The sequence below is a fragment of the Mesoplodon mirus genome (assembly GCF_964341445.2).
Source record: "Mesoplodon mirus genome assembly, chromosome: 14".
NCBI classification, from domain to species: domain Eukaryota; kingdom Metazoa; phylum Chordata; class Mammalia; order Artiodactyla; family Ziphiidae; genus Mesoplodon; species Mesoplodon mirus.
In genome coordinates this window covers 78,794,009-78,812,431 of record NC_138990.1, presented here as the reverse complement: position 1 = coordinate 78,812,431, position 18,423 = coordinate 78,794,009, and the positions used below count along the sequence as shown (strand labels likewise).

General features: G+C 38.4%; 1 protein-coding gene across 4 annotated transcripts in view; it reads right to left on the bottom strand.

Moving 5' to 3' along the window:
* AFTPH (aftiphilin) overlaps positions 1–10,780 on the bottom strand; it is a 64,062-nt gene extending 53,282 nt beyond the window's left edge. For all 4 annotated transcript variants that reach the window (XR_014295848.1, XM_082642130.1, XM_082642129.1 and 1 more), the window contains exon 1: positions 10,572–10,780. The gene's annotated coding sequence lies outside the window, so the exon portion shown is untranslated. The remainder of the gene's footprint in view (positions 1–10,571) is intronic.
* Positions 10,781–18,423: the final 7,643 nt, after the last annotated feature.

The window sequence follows — 18,423 nt, the reverse complement described above, 5'->3', positions numbered from 1 at the left end:
ATCCCAAGACCAATATCGTATTTCAGGACCTCATTATTTTGGGCCAGGACTCCTGTAGTCCACTTGAAACTCCTTATCTTAGCCATATAGCTAAGACACTCCCTCTTTCCTCCAGCCAGACAACACTACCCCTTGGGTTCTCCACTGGCACTACATTACCTCTAGGTTGTCACATACGCCACTTCTTCTAATTTACTCTTATCTGTCCAGAAAACGCATTTACTAAGCCTTCAAAACCCTATTCAGGCATAGAGTTTTTCTGTGAAGTGATATCACCAATATTTATCAAGTTATTATGTGATAGGAACTGTGCAAGGTACTTATTCGTACACTATCCAATTTAATCTCAAACATCCATTTTTAGATAAAGGAATAGGCTCAGAGAGGCCAAAAGATCTGTTCAAGGTCTCACAAAGAGTTATGCAGCAGGACTCTAACATTAAAAAAATCAGTGTTCTTTTCATTATGTCAGGTTGCGTGTCTGAATTAATTCTTCTTTATATCTATCTCTTTTATTACATTTAACAAAGTGAATCAAATTTATTTCCATGTTTTTCTCCTCTAGTAGGCTATAAACCAATGCGTCCCAATCTTAGCTTTGTATTAAGTATTTTTTTAATAGAATGGACGGGCCTGAATATCTGTATTTTAAAAAAAAGTTTCAAAGATAATTCTGATGGTTAGCGAAGGTTAAGAACCACTGTGTTAAGCTTCCAGAGAACATAAATATTACTGGACTTCATAACTCTGGGGATAACATAAACATCTCTAAACTTCACTGCTGAACTCATTAATATAGGTAAATCAATGAAATAGTACTTTTTCTTACAAAAAGTTTGCCCTTACTTACAGTGATTTGATTGTACAAATATTTCTTAAAGTTCTGTCAGTATACATACATGAGAATATCACTATGACATTTAACTCTCTTAAGATTTCAAAAACAAAGAGTTCACGATAAATTAGTACTTTTCTTAAAAATGAATATTGGAAAAGTTTCTTAAAGGATCAGATTTAAATTACTGCACTAATCCTTGAAACATTTATAATTATTTATATAATTTAAATGTTATAGAATTCTTGGGGAAAAAAACCCCACATTTAAAAAATCAATCACAGTTTCACTTGCAGCTGAACACTAAGAAATGAATATGTGAACAGCAGCAACAACAGAAACTTTTCTCCACCTCCAGAAACCAAGGTCACTGGTTATCTGATTAAAATCTGTACATTTTGTTCAGGTATAACACTTGTACTGTGCTTCAAGTAAACTTCTGAAACTTAATGAGACAGAATGCTATCATCTGCTGGCTCATTATGATACAGAGGAAGGAGTCTGAAATATGCAAAGGAGTAAGAAGAAATCGTGATTTAACTACAAGTAAAAAGTAATGAATAGTGAAACATTCTGTTTGCCTTTAGCTAAGAGAAAATTTGAATTTGATACCTGAATCTCTTGTATAATTTTTTTTTTTAAGGAACAAAGATGCTATTAAAAATATTCAATGTAAAAAGAGTTAGGGAGTTCCCTGGTGGCCTAGTAGTTAGGATTCTGGGCTTTTGCTGCCATAACCTGGGTTAGATCCCTGGTGGGGGAACTGAGATTCCCACAAGCTGCGTCGCGTGGCCAAAAAAAAAAAAAAAGAGAGAGTTAAATTATTTCTTAATGATAGGTTCATTACTTTTTATAAATAGCTACTAAAAATGAAAGCTTTAAGAGAGAAAATTAATCAATGCTTCAGATTTTGAGTGTTGCTATAGCAGGCGTGATTTATCTGCAAATACTCCAGGTCAACATCTCTGCATGCACACAGTAAACAATTATTATGCGAGATGATAAACCACAGCAAAACAGAAAATACTACAAAACATAAGCAATGACCAAGAAGAAAACAACAACAAAAATGTCCACTTGGGAGGGTGGGTGAGGCAGGAATGTTATTCACTTCATCCATTTAAAAAACTGTGGTCTCATTAAGATGTATACAAATATTAAAGATCCTACTCCGAAAAGTCTTACTTTGAAAAGTATCATTTAAAGTCAGCATTTAAAGAATAAGAAGATATGACTTAGAATGACTTCTATTACCTAAACACAGAATTGTTAATAAAACTGAAACAGCAATGTAGGGTTTTTACATTTATTATTAAGTTTATTGTTAAGGACTTTACCTTTTTTTTTTCTTCTGCTCATCTATCTTATTTTCTAACTGCTGAGTACTGTTTATAAAATTGAAAGCTCTTGTTACTTGTACAGTATACAATCACATCATAAGCAAATTGGGGTAGTTTGACCTTTTCCTTTCCAATTCTTATGTGTCTTTTTCCTTATTGATTGTGCTGGCTAATGCCTCCAATACCAGATTTAGTTAGTAGTGGTGATAGCAGGCATCTAGTATTTCCCCTTAATTAGGATACCGAATTAAGGTACTGATTTTTGGTTTGAGGTATATATGTTTTATCATATTACAGAATTTTCTAATAATTCTTATTTTAAGTTGCTTTGTTTAAAAAAATCAGAAGATGGGTTTTTAAAGTGACTTTTCAGTATTTATGGAGACAATTACATAATTTTTCCTTAGATCTACTAATGTAGCAAAAATACCAATAGTTATTCATAAATATTCCCAGCCTGTTTGATGTTAGGGAAGCCCAGTTTGTTTTCTACTGCAGGAAAAAGGTATGTTTCCAAATAACCAAATAAGAATTGTGTTAGATTATCTACTCAAATACATATAAGTCAAACAGAAGTATTTAACTTATTTGATCCAACTTACTCCTTACTTTCACTTTTACAAGTAGGCTTCAAAACAAACTGATATTTTCTTGTAAGTACTGAACATACTCAAATTAGTGGCATCAGTTCTTCCAGGTTTCATCTAGGCTCTGTTCTTACTCAACTCTCCCTCAAACAATCTCATCCACCTAAGGTTTAATTAGTACATTCTAGGACTCCCAGATTTTTCCCTGCAGCCCAGCCCTCAAACCTGAAACCCAGTCCAGCCAAGCCAATTCTCTACAGTCCTCTCCACTTGAGGTCCTCAAAGACCTGGAACTGGGCTTAAGAAGAACAGAACCCAACCTTTTCTTCCTCAAACTTGGTCCTCATCCAGGGCTCTATAACCCTGGGCAGATGGCACCACCACCCACGCAGTCACTAAGCCAGAAACTTCAGAGCCATTCTTGACAAAGCTCCTCACCCTCCACTATCTCTAAAATTATTTTTATCTCATGAATCTCTCAACTTTGGAATACCTGTACCTCTTTCCAACTCCCCTGACTCCATTCTGGTGTAAGCTTCCATTATCTAAACTAGTCTCCCTGATTAGTATTCAATCATGTCCAACCCAAGTAATCTTTTAAAAAGTCAATCTGGGCTTCCCTGGTGGCTCAGTGGTTAGGAATCTGCCTGCCATTGCAGGGGACACGGGTTTGAGCCCTGGTCCGGGAGGATCCCACACGCCGTGGAGCAACTAAGCCCGTGTGCCACAACTACTGAGCCTGTGCTCTAGAGCCCACAAGCCACAACTCTACCGGCCCACGCGCCACAACTACTGAAGCCCGCGCGCCTAGAGCCCGTGCTCCGCAACAAGAGAAGCCACCGCAATGAAGGGCCCGTGCACTGCAATGAAGAGTAGCCCCCCGGGGCTCACTGCAACTAGAGAAAGCCCGAGTGCAGCAAAGAAGACCCAATGCAGCCAAAAATAAATAAATAAAATAAATTTAAAAAAAAATATATATAGAAATATCTCATAAACAATCACAACAAATAAACTTAAAATAAAGTCAGTCTGTTCACATCAATCCCCTGCTTGTGATAAAGATTTTAAAAAAATCTTTAATAAAGTCTAAGCCATTCCCATCTCTCCATCACAGATTCCTTCTCCCTTCCCCTATTGTTTTCAATGCTCTAAACTAGGCCTTCTTTCAGTTTTTGAAAGTCAGACAATAACATTCTTTTGTGCCGCAAGGCCTTTGCACCTACAATCCTATTGCATAAAACATGCCCACACATGCTTCGATTCTTAGAAGAGGTATCAATTCCTCAAGTAAGTTTCCTAACACCCTCCCCCAATTCCTACTACATATATTTCTTTCAGAGCGTAAGAACTGCAATAAGTTATAGTCTGTAATAAAAAACATAATTTGAAAAATGTGCAAACTGAGTATACTGGAAAAAACACACTGACAGGCTTAAATGTAGGAAGTAATTTTAAGAACACTATTAACTACTTTCTAGAACAATGAAGTTATCTTGCTTTTCTTTTCCATAGGTAAAAATGTCATACTCTAGAGTAGCACTGTCCAATCAAAATACAATAAAGCCACATATACAATTTAAAATTTCCCAGTAGCCAATTAAAAAAGAGGTGAAATTAATTTAATATATTTTACTTAACCCAAAGTATCCAAAATATTATTTTAACATGTAATCAATGTAAAATCTATATTTTACATTAGTTTTTGAAATCTGGTATTTTATACTTAAGGCACATCTTACTTTGGACTAGCTTTATTTCAAGTGGCACATGTGGCCACAGGCTTCCGTACTGCACAACATAGTTCTAGAAAATAATATCCTACTTCTTGTACTTAAATAGCTCGCTAACAGAATCAGAGCTATTTTTAAAAGAGCATGACATTAAACAATTTTAACCTCTATCAACAAGGATATGTCTCACGTTTAAACCCTTCAAAAAATTTTAAATTATGCAAACATTCCACACTGCTGAAAAGCCCAAATTCGAAATAAAAATTCAGGTAAACAATTTTAAAACTGCATATTTATTGACCATCTGAGCAGATTACAGGAAGATGGGTGCTCTCGACTATTGCTAATAGGAGTGATTTTTATTGCCTCTTAGAAAGCAATTGGCTTTCCCTTTGATTTAGTAACTCCACTTCTAAGACTCAGTCGTATGGAAATAACCAAATTACCTACAAACTTGTTCACCAAGATACAATATGATTCATTCATACATGTATGTGTATGACACTCGTATATCCATAGAGAAAAAAACAAAACTAAATGTAAACCAAAATGTTTAGTTATCTTTTTGTAGTGTGATGACTAATGACATATTTTTCTATTATTCCTTTAAATATATATATTTATTGAGTGCTACTTTGTCCCAAGTGTTAAAACAGATGGATATTTGCCACTAAGAGGCATACCAGTTTTCTTTACACTTTCCACATTTTCCAAATTTTCTATAGTAAAAGTATATTACCCTTTCATAATTTTAATAACCAGAAGAATATGGAGTGAATGCTGTTTTGGCCAAGTCAGCTGTAAAGGGATATTTTTGAGTCAACTGGGGAAAAATTTGAATATGGTCTTGAATATTAGTTTAGATGAAAATTTCTTGAAGTGGTAAGGGAGTCTAACTGACTAAATCAAAACAACCTACAAAACAGTCTGTATGATAAGATTTCATTCTGGTAAAAAAGTACACATACATAAATATATGTGTGGAAAGATATGCACTGAACTGTTTACAGTGGGATTCCTGGGTAATGGGAATGTAATTTTTTTTTGATTGACTATTTTCTACGATGCTTCTGTATGCTTCTGTAATAAGACTTTTAAAAAATTAAACCATACACACACACACACACACACACGCACCTTACTGAGCATGTGCTACATACGATAGGTTCTATAAGGGGTAGGACTGAGTAATGGAGCCACAACCTTAATGAAACTTGTAATTAATTATGAGGACCAATATAGGAAGACAGTAAAAGTAATTAATACAAGGCAGAATATAAACACCAAATAAAGTAAAATGTGGTTTTAAAGATTCTAAGAAAAAGATCTCACTTGATTGGAAAGAGTGGTGAAAATGAGAAAAAAAAAACTTCATGAAAGAATTTGAAATGCGAAGGATTTTAATTAACAGAGGAAACGGCAGGCACTAAAGATAAAGCATGGGGCAACTGTCAAAGAGCAGGAAGTCACATCATAGAGTTTGGCTGGAATGTAGGATATATGAAACGAGTAGGCAGTATGCTGGGAAAGTAGGCTGTGCGGGCCTTGACTTTTCAGAAGGGAGTATGTACCTCTGAGTTTTTTGAGTTTAGCAATGGGGAAAATCTTAGAGGTTCCAATTCTAGTAACTATCCTACCACTTCTCATCATCTCTATTGCTACCATCTTGGTTCAAGCCACTACTATCATCTTTTTTTTTTTTTTTCTTTTGCAGTACGCGGGCCTCTCACTGTTGTGGCCTCTCCCATTGCGGAGCACAGGCTCCGGACGTGCAGGCTCAGTGGCCATGGCTCACGGCCCAGCCGCTCCGTGGCATGTGGGATCTTCCCAGACCAGGGCACGAACCCGTGTCCCCTGCATCGGCAGGCGGACTCTCAACCACTGTGCCACCAGGGAGGCCCTCATCTATTTATCTTTAACTTTTGATGTATTATTTATTTATTGAAATACAGTTTATGTACAATATTATGTTAGTTTCAGGGGTACTACATACAGATTTGACATTTGTATTCATTACAAAATGATCATTTAGCTGTATCAGTCACCAACTCCTAATGAAATCTTCCTGCTTCCACTCTTGCACTCCTATAATCTACTTACTGTACAGCAGCCAGACAGATCCTTTTAAAAGATAGATTATGTCACATCTCTACTCAAAAACCCTGCAAAAGCTTCCCATCTCACACAGTAAAAAACCAAAGACATTAGAATTTCTACGAAGCCCTACAACACTGCCCTCTCACACTCTAAATCTCTGATTCCAATACACATACACAAACATGCATGTGCACACACACATATACAAATGCCAAGAAAGTGAAGCTCTATAAGGGCTATTTTTTTTAATTTGATCATTTCAGTGACCCTAGCACCTAAAACAGGGCCTGACATATAGTGAGTGCTCAATAGGTATCTGCTGTATGAATGAAAGGAAGAAAACACCATGATGTTAGTAGATATTTAATTGAAATGGTTCGTGGCATATTGTAAATATTTACATAAATAGAACATGCAGTGAATTTATTCTAATTTACTACTTAATTTTCCTCTGGAAACTACTCATCAAAATAGTGCTTGTAAATTAAGCTTTGAGCATACAACCTTTAATTTATTAGCACTTTATCTCTGCAAGGTTTACTTAAGTTAGTTATTTGGAATAGGGGTGGTGGTGACTGAGGAATGATAGGATGGAGTCTTAAATCTCTTATTTTTCCTCTTTTTTCACCTTTCCAAAACTCCTTACTTCCCTGCTTCTTCCCCACATATAGTGTCTTCCTTTTCTCTTTCCCAGGGAATACATCTAATCCAGACCTATAAGTCGTACTCCAGGCTAAGGGCAGAAATAGAAATTAGAAGTGTGATACAGGGCTGTTGAGATGGTTGGCAGCAATTAGAGAAGAGCCCAGGCAAGGGAAGTTACTGCAGAGGACCCCTGGGAGGGCAACAATACTCAATTCAAATATTTTCAATTAAAAGCTCCTTATATAAAGGAAATCAACACAAAATAACACTAACTCCTTCCTGTCCTCTTTTTAAATATACACTGCTGAAGGTAAGAGTGATGCTTTGTTTTTTATTGTTTTTCTTTTATTGCGGTACGCGGGCCTCTCACTGTTGTGGCCTCTCCCGTTGTGGAGCACAGGCTCCGGACGCGCAGGTTCAGCGGCCATGGCTCACGGGCCCAGCCGCTCCGCAGCATGTGGGATCTTCCCGGACCGGGGCACGAACCCATGTCCCCTGCATTGGCAGGTGGACTCTCAACCAGTGCGCCACCAGGGAAGCCCCCTGATCCTTTGTTTTTAAATGAAAAACCTGAACTTTGTGTTTTATTATGATTTCAAGCATACAACAAAGTTTAGAAAAATACGTACAGTGAATGATCAAGTGCACACCACCTGGCTGTGTTAAATCTTAATCTTTACCAAATCTGCTTCAGATTTATTTTAAAGACAGTACAGTTATGGCTGAAAAACCATGGACTCTTCCTAAATCCCTTATTCCTCTCCAGTTCTCCAGAGGTAACTTTTACTGATTTGGAATTTATCATTCCAATGCATGTTTTCATACTTTTGCTACATATTATACGATTCCCATAAAATATATCGCATTGCCGTGTTTTAAAAACTATATAAAGAGTATATAAATATGAAAAATAAAACTATTATATCTTGGCTCTTACTTAACATCTCTGTGCCTAAGTTTCCTTTCTGAAAAGTGAGGATACCACCTCCTAGCTTACAGGGTTGTTGTGAGGACTAAATGAGTTAATATATTGCATATAAATCACTTAGAAAAGTATCTTGCTGGGAATTCCCTGGCGATGCAGTGGTTAGGACTCTGAGCTTTCAACGCCTAGGGCTTGGGTTCAGTCCTTCGTCAGGGAAGTAAGATCCCGCAAGCCGCATGGCACAGCCAAAAAAAAAAAAAAAGAAAGAAAAGTATCTTGCTCACAGGAAGTAGTGTATATCAGTAACTATGATATAAAGTTGCAAAAGAATCTGTGATTGTGTATGTGTATGTATGCGTGTGTATATATACTGATTGAGAAAAGATTAATTATCAAAGTGAAATGTATATATACTCCATATAACACCAGATATTTCCAAAATTGTGTAAAAACTAGAAATACTTATAAATTTCAGGCTGGAAAGGTTCACTAGCCTACTTAAAGAGGAATTGAAAGTGCTAAGCATAAAGAAAAGGGTATTTTTTAACTTACAAATTGTAGGTAAAATTAAATAAGAATATCAACGTTTGATTTAAATAATGTATGATTGTTTTAAAATGCCTAAAAATTTAATGTCCTCCTTTTATGAGTTTTTGGGGGTAGGCTTGGGAGAGAAGGGGTAGGGTAATCCTTCAATGAGATGCTATTCAAAGACTTCTTAGACTGTTAAGGGAGGCACTTTAGAATTTCACACAAAATAAAACATTTTCTGAACAAGTTTTTAACTTACTGTAAATAGAAAAAAAATTAAAATTTAAAATGATGTTTTAAAATAGGATTCACCTAGATTACAAGATTTTCGTAGACAATTGGATTCTACAAAATTTATCAATGCAATTGTGGATACATTTTCTTTGTTTTGATTATAGGATTATTTTTATAATAGTCTCTAGGTCAAAAGACCAGAAAACACTAAAATTTAATGTCCTACATATTATGTGAATATCTATGCTTTTAATAGATATCTAGAAAAGGGTGTCTATGCCTTGAAGATTAATAATATAATGATACATAAACAGAGGAATTCGATCTAATGAGCATTTAATAGGTAACATTTACTTGCCTAGATGTTTTACACAGGATCTGCTTTTTAATACATGGGAAATATCATCTTGGACAAAATTTAGAAGACTACCATAGATACTTTGTTTAAACACATCTACTTCTGCAAAGAGTTAAAAATGAGTACTACAAAAGCCAATATTTAAGTTGGCAAAGCACATAAAATGTAGAGAAACTGTGTAGATTATGTCAACACAGTAGCGTTGAAACAGTTGTTTCCCTTAGAGTTTAGCATATATCCATGTCTAAAAGGACATTTATTTGTCTACAAATAAATGTAACATCAAGGATTAAACTGTCTCCCCCTCCCATCCTACCAAAAAACTAAAACGTAGCTCGTGAAAGGGAAGATTAAAGTTCAAAAGTAAAGTTTTACTTTTCTTCTCCTAAAGTGAGAACTTTGAAACGGAACTACTGATTTTGTTTCATTTGCTCCCTAGTAAAATATTTCCATGTATGGGTTAGCCCCTCCCTCGGCCCCAATAGAAGATTCAGTGGGAAACCAAGCTGTAACTTGAATTAACCGACAAGAGAAAAACCTAGTCATTCTCAGCACTTTCCTAATGGTGAAAGGATCCTACCACCGTTCACCCTATACTCCGTCCCCTGCCCAAGCAAGACGTAGCACGTGCCAAACAGGACACTTAAAAGAATAATGGTCCAACTTTTCGCACGCAGTCTGGGAAGGGGACGCAGACTATTTCTTGAGGAGTGCAAGAAGGGAGCAGAAAAGGTCCTCTCAGGAAGGGATGAAGGACCTTTGGTGCCGTCTCCTCTGCCTGTTGGAGGACTCAAAATCCCCTTGCTTCAGAGACCCTAGGAAGCATCACATTCTGGTCGAGGCTGGCCTAGGGCCTGGGCGAAGCAGTCAGTGTTTACACCTGTCACGAGGGAGGGGGAGGGAGAAAGAGGAAGCCGGAGCAAAGCCCCAAACTTCTCAACAAGCTCCCGGGAGGGAGCGGCCGGTGCGGAGCTGTGGGCAGGTGGAAGCTGCGGGGCAGGGCGAGACGGGCGGCCGGGGACGTTGGAAAGGCTCTCACTTCCCCGGCCGGTGCCCGGGATGGCAAGGAGGGGCCGTGTGCTTCGGGCGCCGCCGCCGGCGTCCCCGCACCCGCCGTGGAAGAGGACAGAGCCCGGAGCGCGCAGGCCCGCAGAGCCGGCACCGTCCCCGAAGCCCCCAGCTCCGCGGCAGGTGCCCCCGGCCCGGGCGAGGATCGGGCCGGTGGGTTGGGCCGGGTCCCCCATCCTCTTTCCCCCGCGCGGCTGGGGGAGCGGAGCGGTGGCGCTTACCTGGATCATCCGGGGCGGCCTCGATGGGCATGGCTCAGGGGCCCGAGGAGGAACTGGCTCCTCGGGGAAGGACCGGTTATTCGGACGCGGAGCTGGTGAGAGCGGAAGGCAGGCTGCTCTCAGCCCTGTCAGCGAAACAGCGCCATGGACGCCCACCCGGAGTTTCAGCGCTGCCGCGAGACCCCCATCCCATTACCCTCCGCCCTCTTCCGCCGCCGCCGCCGCCGCCGCCGCCGCCGCCTCCTCCACCTCCTCCTCCGCGGAGACCCCCCGCCCACTCCACACACTCTCCCATCATGCAGCGGGGGAACCGCTGCCGCCGACACGTCACTTCCGGGCGCAGGTGGCTAGGTCGGGGCCGGGCGCTGGTGAGTGCTGGTGGGTGGGGGGGAGGACATTCCAGGGGATTCAGTGTCACAGAACGCTTACCCCTGCGCAGGCGCCGTCGCTCAGAGCGCCGGCCGCCATTTTGGGTGAGGGCAAGCTGCCGTTTTTCTTGACTTCCTCGCGAGTCATCGAGCTCTGAGGGGGAAAGAAGTACTCTCGCACTCCGCGGCTTCTGAGGCAGCGCTCCGGAAGAGGGACAGGTGCTCCTCAGCCGGGTAACGTCAACGTTCAGCTCAGGACCGAGTTAAGTCTCTTGCTCTCCAAGTAAAAATTGCAAAGGTTTTGAAATACGGAGCCCTATCTTCTCCACCAAAAACCTACTGGAGAGCACTTATCAGCTTGCCCTTTTCGCCCCGAAAAACGACTTTTTCGTTCACCGTCTAAGTCCCTTCCTCTTTCTAATTTAAGCTGACAGAAGAGGAAGCTGATATATTGAAATAACAAAGAAGAATGAAAACAAATTTAAAATGGAAAATGAGGGAAAGCAGCTGCCGAACTGACAAATCGTCTTCGAGACCAACAAAAAAAAAATTGGGGGATTTTGCTAACGTATTGAGACGGTGGTCATTTTTCGTAGATGCTGCGGAAGACTATTAGATGAAACGAAAGAAATCAAATCAACTTCCGCGTTTCTTTAACAGCGGTCATAACATTTTTCTATCTTCAGTCTTGGTCATTTGCATTTTTACAACCTTTCCCCTTTCTTTGTAATGTAGAACACTGGCCACTGTAAAAACCAGACCGCCAGACTGCAAGGCTTATTGTTATCGTCCGGGATAATGAGCCCGGAGTCCTATCCTGCAATCCTGAGCCCTCCGCGTGCTCATTCTGCTCGCTTTTGCCAAACCTGCACCGGCAATTTGAATGATTTAAAATCGTCCCGGAATAGCAAAGCTCATCAGCTACGCAAAGAAACAAGGTTGGAATACACCCCCTCAGCCACAGGGAAGTGGCCACCCTTTGAGTTGAGGAATTATACAAATCAGGGGAAAGATAAGGACAAAAGCAGTTCATCAGGGTTGATCCCGCCTCTGCAATGTTCTAGACAACTTAACTTGGAGCGCTAAAAAAGACACGCATTTGTCTCTTTACAACTCAGTCGCTGTAAGATATACGGAGACTGCATCACTTTAAACTGGAGTACCAATTGCTTTGTGGAGGTGCTGGATTTTTTGTTATTGCTCAGTCACTAAAGCAAGAAAAATCTATATAGTTTGTTAAATTTAATCCTATTGTATTTCGCCCCCTGCTGGTTTTGCTCGTGTGCAAACATATATATATGCTATATACGCGATACATATATCGCTATAAGTGTTTATTGACCAGGAAGGAAAGAAGCAAAAATATTTGTGTGTGTGTGTGTATAGATACTGGAAATGAATTGATTTTAGATGAACACATGCTTGTTCTAATTTGATAGCTCAACTAAACAGAAATAGAATAAGAACATATGACAAAATCCTAAAGCAGACCCTACATCAAGAAAATGTTTAAACTGAATAAATTTAAACATCAAAATATTAAAAAGAAAACTGCGTTCAGAAAAATATCTTCCTAATTTCTTACATAACATGATTACAAAATGATGATTTTTGTCAAGTAAATGCATAAACCAATTCTATTAACTTAAGGACAACAATACAGAAATCAGTGTCCAACGTTGTATATAGAAATTGAGTCACTGTTTGGCCAGCTGACTTGTGAGCAATCAACCAACTTGTAATTGGTAATCTTACACATAATTCTGAAGACAACATTCCAATGCTTACGAAATTGTATTACGAAAAGAAAGTATCTCTGAATGTTTTGAAGATGATGAAAACATTAGCATTCATTGTATTTGCATCCAATGATAGTATTGTTTTCATTTGCTTTTTAAAAGTTATGACCAGGACTTCCCTGGTGGCACAGTGGTTGAGAGTCCGCCTGTGATGGGAAGATCCAACATGCCGCGGAGCGGCTGGGCCCTTGAGCCATGGCCGCTGAACCTGCGCGTCCAGAGCCTGTGCTCTGCAACGGGAGAGGCCACAACAGTAAGAGGCCCGCGTACCGCAAAAAAACCCCCCAAAAAACCAGAAGTATATTTTCCCTTAAGAAGTGAATCAGTTTTGGGTTTTTTTTTTTCATGTTCCAACGAAACTTTATTTACAAAGACAGGTGGTGTGCCAGATTTGGCTAATGGGTCACGATGAATAATTTTTGTTTTTACCAGTACACACAATTTGGAATGGGTTTATGTATTACCTAGAAAAAGACTTATTAAATTATCCAGTTACTTGTTTCCAATTTTATGATAGCTAAAACTGTCTGTATAGGTTTATTATTTTACCTTATTATATCTGAATATAGTTTTATTCTTTTTGGTGAATAAAATTTAGTAACTTTTTTTGAACATCTTTATTGGAGTATAATTGCTCCAATTATATACAAAGTGAATCAGTTATATGTATATATATATCCCCATATCCCCTCCCTCTTGCGCCTCCCTCCCACCCTCACTATCCCACCCTTCTAGGGGGTCACAAAGCACCGAGCTGATCTCTCTGTGCTATGCAGTTGCTTCCCACTAGCTATCTATTTTACATTTGGTAGTGTATATATGTCCATGCCACTCTTTCACTTCGTCCCAGCTTATCCTTCCCCCTTCCCCTGTCCTCAAGTCCATTTTCTACATCTGTGTCTTTATTCCTGTCCTGCCCCTAGGTTCATCAGAAGCATTTTTTTTTTAGATTTCATATATATGTGTTAGCATAAGGTATTTGTTTTTATCTTCTCACTTACTTCACTCTGTAAAACAGACTCTAGGTCCATCCATCTCACTACAAATAACTCAGTTTCATTTCTTTTTATGGCCGAGTAATATTCCATTATATATATGTGCCACATCTTCTTTATCCATTCATCTGTCAGTGGACACTTAGGTTACTTCCATGTCCTGGCTATTGTATATAGTGCTGCAATGAACATTGTGGTACATGACTCTTTTTCAGTTATGGTTTTCTCAGGGTATATGCCCAGTAGTGGGAAGGCTTGGTCATATGGTACTTCTATTTTAAGTTTTTTAAGGAACCTCCATACTGTTCTCCATAGTGGCTGTATCCATTTACTTCCCCACCAACAGTGCAAGAGGGTTCCCTTTTCTCCACACCCTCTCCAGCATTTACTGTTTGCAGATTTTTTGATGATGGCCATTCTGACCGGTGTGAGGTGATACCTCATTGTAGTTTTGACTTGCATTTCTCTAATCATTAGTGATGTTGAGCATCCTTTCATATGTTTGTTGGCAATCTGTATATGTTCTTTGGAGGAATGTCTATTTAGGTCTTCCACCCACTTTTGGATTGGATTGTTTGCTTTTTTGGTATTGAGCTGCATGAGCTGCTTATATATTTTGGAGATTAATCCTTTGTCAGTTGCTTCGCTTTGCAAACATTTTCTCCCATTTCTGAGGGTTGTCTTTTCATCTTGTTTATGGTTTCCTTTGCTGTGCAAAAGCTTTTAAGGTTCATTAGGTTCCATTTGTTTATTTTTGTTTTTATTTCCATTTCTCTAGGAGGTGGGTCAAAAACGATTTTGCTGTGATTTGTGTCATAGAGCGTTCGGCCTATGTTTTCCTCTAAGAGTTTGATAGTGTCTGGCCTTACATTTAAGTCTTTAATCCATTTTGAGCTTATTTTTGTGTATGGTGTTAGGAAGTGTTCTAATTTCATTATTTTACATGTAGCTGTCCAGTTTTCCCAGCACCACTTACTGAAGAGGCTGTCTTTTCTCCATTGTATATTCTTGCCTCCTATGTCAAAGACAAGTTAACGATATATGCGTGGGTCTATCTCCGGGCTTTCTATCTTGTTCCACTGATCTATATTTCTGTTATTATGCCAGTACCATGCTGTCTTGATTGCTGTAGCTTTGTAGTATAGTCTGAAGTCAGGGAGCCTGATTCCTCCAGCTCCATTTTTCTTTCTCAAGATTGCTTTGGCTATTTGGGATCTTTTGTGTTTCCATACAAATTGTAAATTTTTTTGTTCTAGTTCTGTGAAAAATGCCATTGGTAGCTTGATAGAGGTTACATTGAATCTGTAGATTGCTTTGGGTAGTACAGTTTTTTTCACAATGTTGATTCTTCCAATCCAAGAACATGGTATATCTCTCCATCTGTTTGTATCATCTTTAATTTCTTTCATCAGTGTCTTACAGTTTTCTGCATACAAGTCTTTTGTCTCCTTAGGAAGTTTTATTCCTAGGTATTTTACTCTTTTTGTTCCCATGGTAAATGGGATTGTTTCCTTAATTTCTCTTTCAGAAATTTTGTTGTTAGTGTTCAGGAATGAAAGAGATTTCTGTGCATTAATTTTGTATCCTGCTACTTTACCAAATTCATTGATTAGCTCTAGTAGTTTTCTGGTAATGTCTTTAGGATTCTCTATGTATAGTATCATGTCATCTGCAAACAGTGACAGTTTTACTTCTTTTCTGATTTGGATTCCTTCTATTTCTTTTTCTTCTCTGATTGCTGTGGCTAAAACTTCCAAAACTATGTTGAATAATAGCGGTGAGAGTGGACAACCTTGTCTTGTTCCTGATCTTAGAGGAAATGGTTTCAGTTTTTCACCACTGAAAATGATGTTGGCTGTGGGTTTGTCATATATGGCCTTTATTATGTTGAGGTAGGTTTCCTCTATGCCCACTTTCTGGAGAGTTTTTTATCATAAATGGGAGTTGAATTTTGTCAAAAGCTTTTTCTGCATCTATTGAGATTATCATACGGTTTTCATCCTTCAGTTTGTTAATATGGTGTATCACACTGATTTATTTGCATAAATTGAAGAATCCTTGCATTCCTGGGATAAACCCCACTTGATCATGTTATATGATCCTTTTAATGTGCTGTGGGGTTCTGTTTGCTAGTATTTTGTTGAGGATTTTTGCATCTGTGTTCATCAGTGATACTGGCCTGTAGTTTTCTTTTTTTGTGACATCTTTGTCTGGTTTTGGTATCAGGGTGATGGTAGCTATGTAGAATGAGTTTGGGAGTGTTCCTTCCTCTGCTATATTTTGGAAGAGTTTGAGAAGCATAGGTCTTAGCTCTTCTCTAAATGTTTGATAGAATTCACCTGTGAAGCCATCTGGTCCTGAGCTTTTGTTTGTTGGAAGATTTTGAATCACAGTTTCAATTTCAGTGCTTGTGATTGGTCTGTTTATATTTTCTGTTTCTTCCGGGTTCCATCTCGGAAGGTTGTGCTTTTCTAAGAATTTGTCCATTTCTTCCAGGTTGTCCATTTTATTGGCATAGAGTTGCCTGTAGTAATCTCTCATGATCTTTTGTATTTCTGCAGTGTCAGTTGTTACTTCTCCTTTTTCATTTCTAATTCTGTTGATTGAGTCTTCTCCCTTTTTTTCCTGATGAGTCTAGCTAATGGTTTATCAATTTTGCTTATCTTCTCAAAGAACCAGCATTTAGTTGTATTGATCTTAGCTATTGTTTCCTTCATTTCTTTTTCATTTATTTCTGATCTGATCTTTATGATTTCTTTCCTTCTGCTAACTTTGGGGGTTTTTTGTTCTTCTTTCTCTAATTGCTTTAGGTGTAAGGTTAGGTTGTTTATTTGAGATGTTTCTTGTTTCTTGAGGTAGGATTGTATTGCTACAAACTTCCCTCTTAGAACTGCTTTTGTTGCATCCTTTAGGTTTTGGGTTGTCGTGTTTTCATTGTCATTTGTTTCTAGGTATTTTTTGATTTCCTCCTTGGTTTCTTCAGTGATCTCTTGGTTATTTAGTAGCAAATTGTTTAGCCTCCAAGTGTTTGTATTTTTTACAGTTTTTCTCCTGTAATTGATATCTAGTCTCATAGCGTTGTGGTCGGAAAAGATACTTGATATGATTTCAATTTTCTTAAATCTACCAAGGCTTGATTTGTGCCCCAAGATATGATCTATCCTGGAGAATGTTCCATGAGCACTTGAGAAGAAAGTGTATTCTGTTGTTTTTGGATGGAATGCCCTATAAATATCAATTAAGTCCACCTTGTTTAATGTATCATTTAAAGCTTATGTTTCCTTATTTATTTTCATTTTGGATGATCTGTCCATTGGTGAAAGTGGGGTGTTAAAGTCCCCTACTATTATTGTGTTATTGTCAATTTCCCCTTTATGGCTGTTAGCATTTGCCTTATGTATTGAGGTGCTCCTATGTTGGGTGCATTAATATTTACAATTGTTGTATCTTCTTCTTGGATCGATCCCTTGATCATTATGTAGTGTCCTTCTTTATCTTTTGTAATAGTCTTTATTTTAAAGTCTATTTTGTCTGCTATGAGTACTGCTACTCCAGCTTTCTTTTGATTTCCATTTGCATGGAATATCTTTTTCCATCCCCTCACTTTCAGTCTGTATGTGTCCCTAGGTCTGAAGTGGGTCTCTTGTAGACAGCATATATATGGGTCTTGTTTTTGTATCCATTCGGCCAGTCTGTGTCTTTTGGTTGGAGCATTTAGTCCATTTACATTTAAGGTAATTATCGAAATGTATGTTCCTATTACCATTTTCTTAATTGTTTTGGGTTTGTTATTATAGGTCTTTTCCTTCTCTTCTGTTTCCTGCCTAGAGAAGTTCCTTTAGCATTTGTTGTAAAGCTGGTCTGGTGGTGTGAATTCTCTTAACTTTTGCTTGTCTGTAAATGTTTTAATTTCTCAATCTAATCTGAATGAGATCCTTGCTGGGTAGAGTAATCTTGGTTGTAGGTTTTTCCCTTTCATCACTTTAAATAATTTAATGTCCTGCCACTCCCTTCTGGCTTGCAGAGTTTCTGCTTGAAAGATCAGCGGTTAACCTTATGGGGATTCCCTTGTATGTTATTTGTTGCTTTTCCCTTGCTGCTTTTAATTTTTTTTTCTTTGAATTTAATTTTTGATAGTTTAATTAATATGTGTCTTGGCGTATTTCTCCTTGGATTTATTCTGTATGGGACTCTCTGTGCTTCCTGGACTTGATTGACTATTTCCCTTTCCATGTCAGGGAAGTTTTCAGCTATAATCTCTTCAAATATTTTCTCAGACGTTTTCTTTTTCTCTTCTACTGGGACCCCTGTAATTCAAATGTTGGTGTGTTTTAATGTTGTGCCAGAGGTCTCTGAGACTATCCTCAGTTCTTTTTCTTCTTTTTTCTTTATTCTGCTCTGCGGCAGTTATTTCCACTAATTTATCTTCCAGGTCACTTATCCGTTCTTCTGCCTCAGTTATTCTCCTATTGATCCCTTCTAGAGAATTTTTAATTTTATTTATTTTGTTGTTCATCATTGTTTGTTTGCTCTTTAGTTCTTCTAGGTCTTTGTTAAACATTTCTTGTATTTTCTCCGTTCTATTTCCAAGATTTTGGGTCATCTTTATTATTATTACTCTGAATTCTTTTTCAGGTAGACTGCCTATTTCCTCTTCATTTGTTTGGCCTGGTGGGTTTTTACCTTGCTT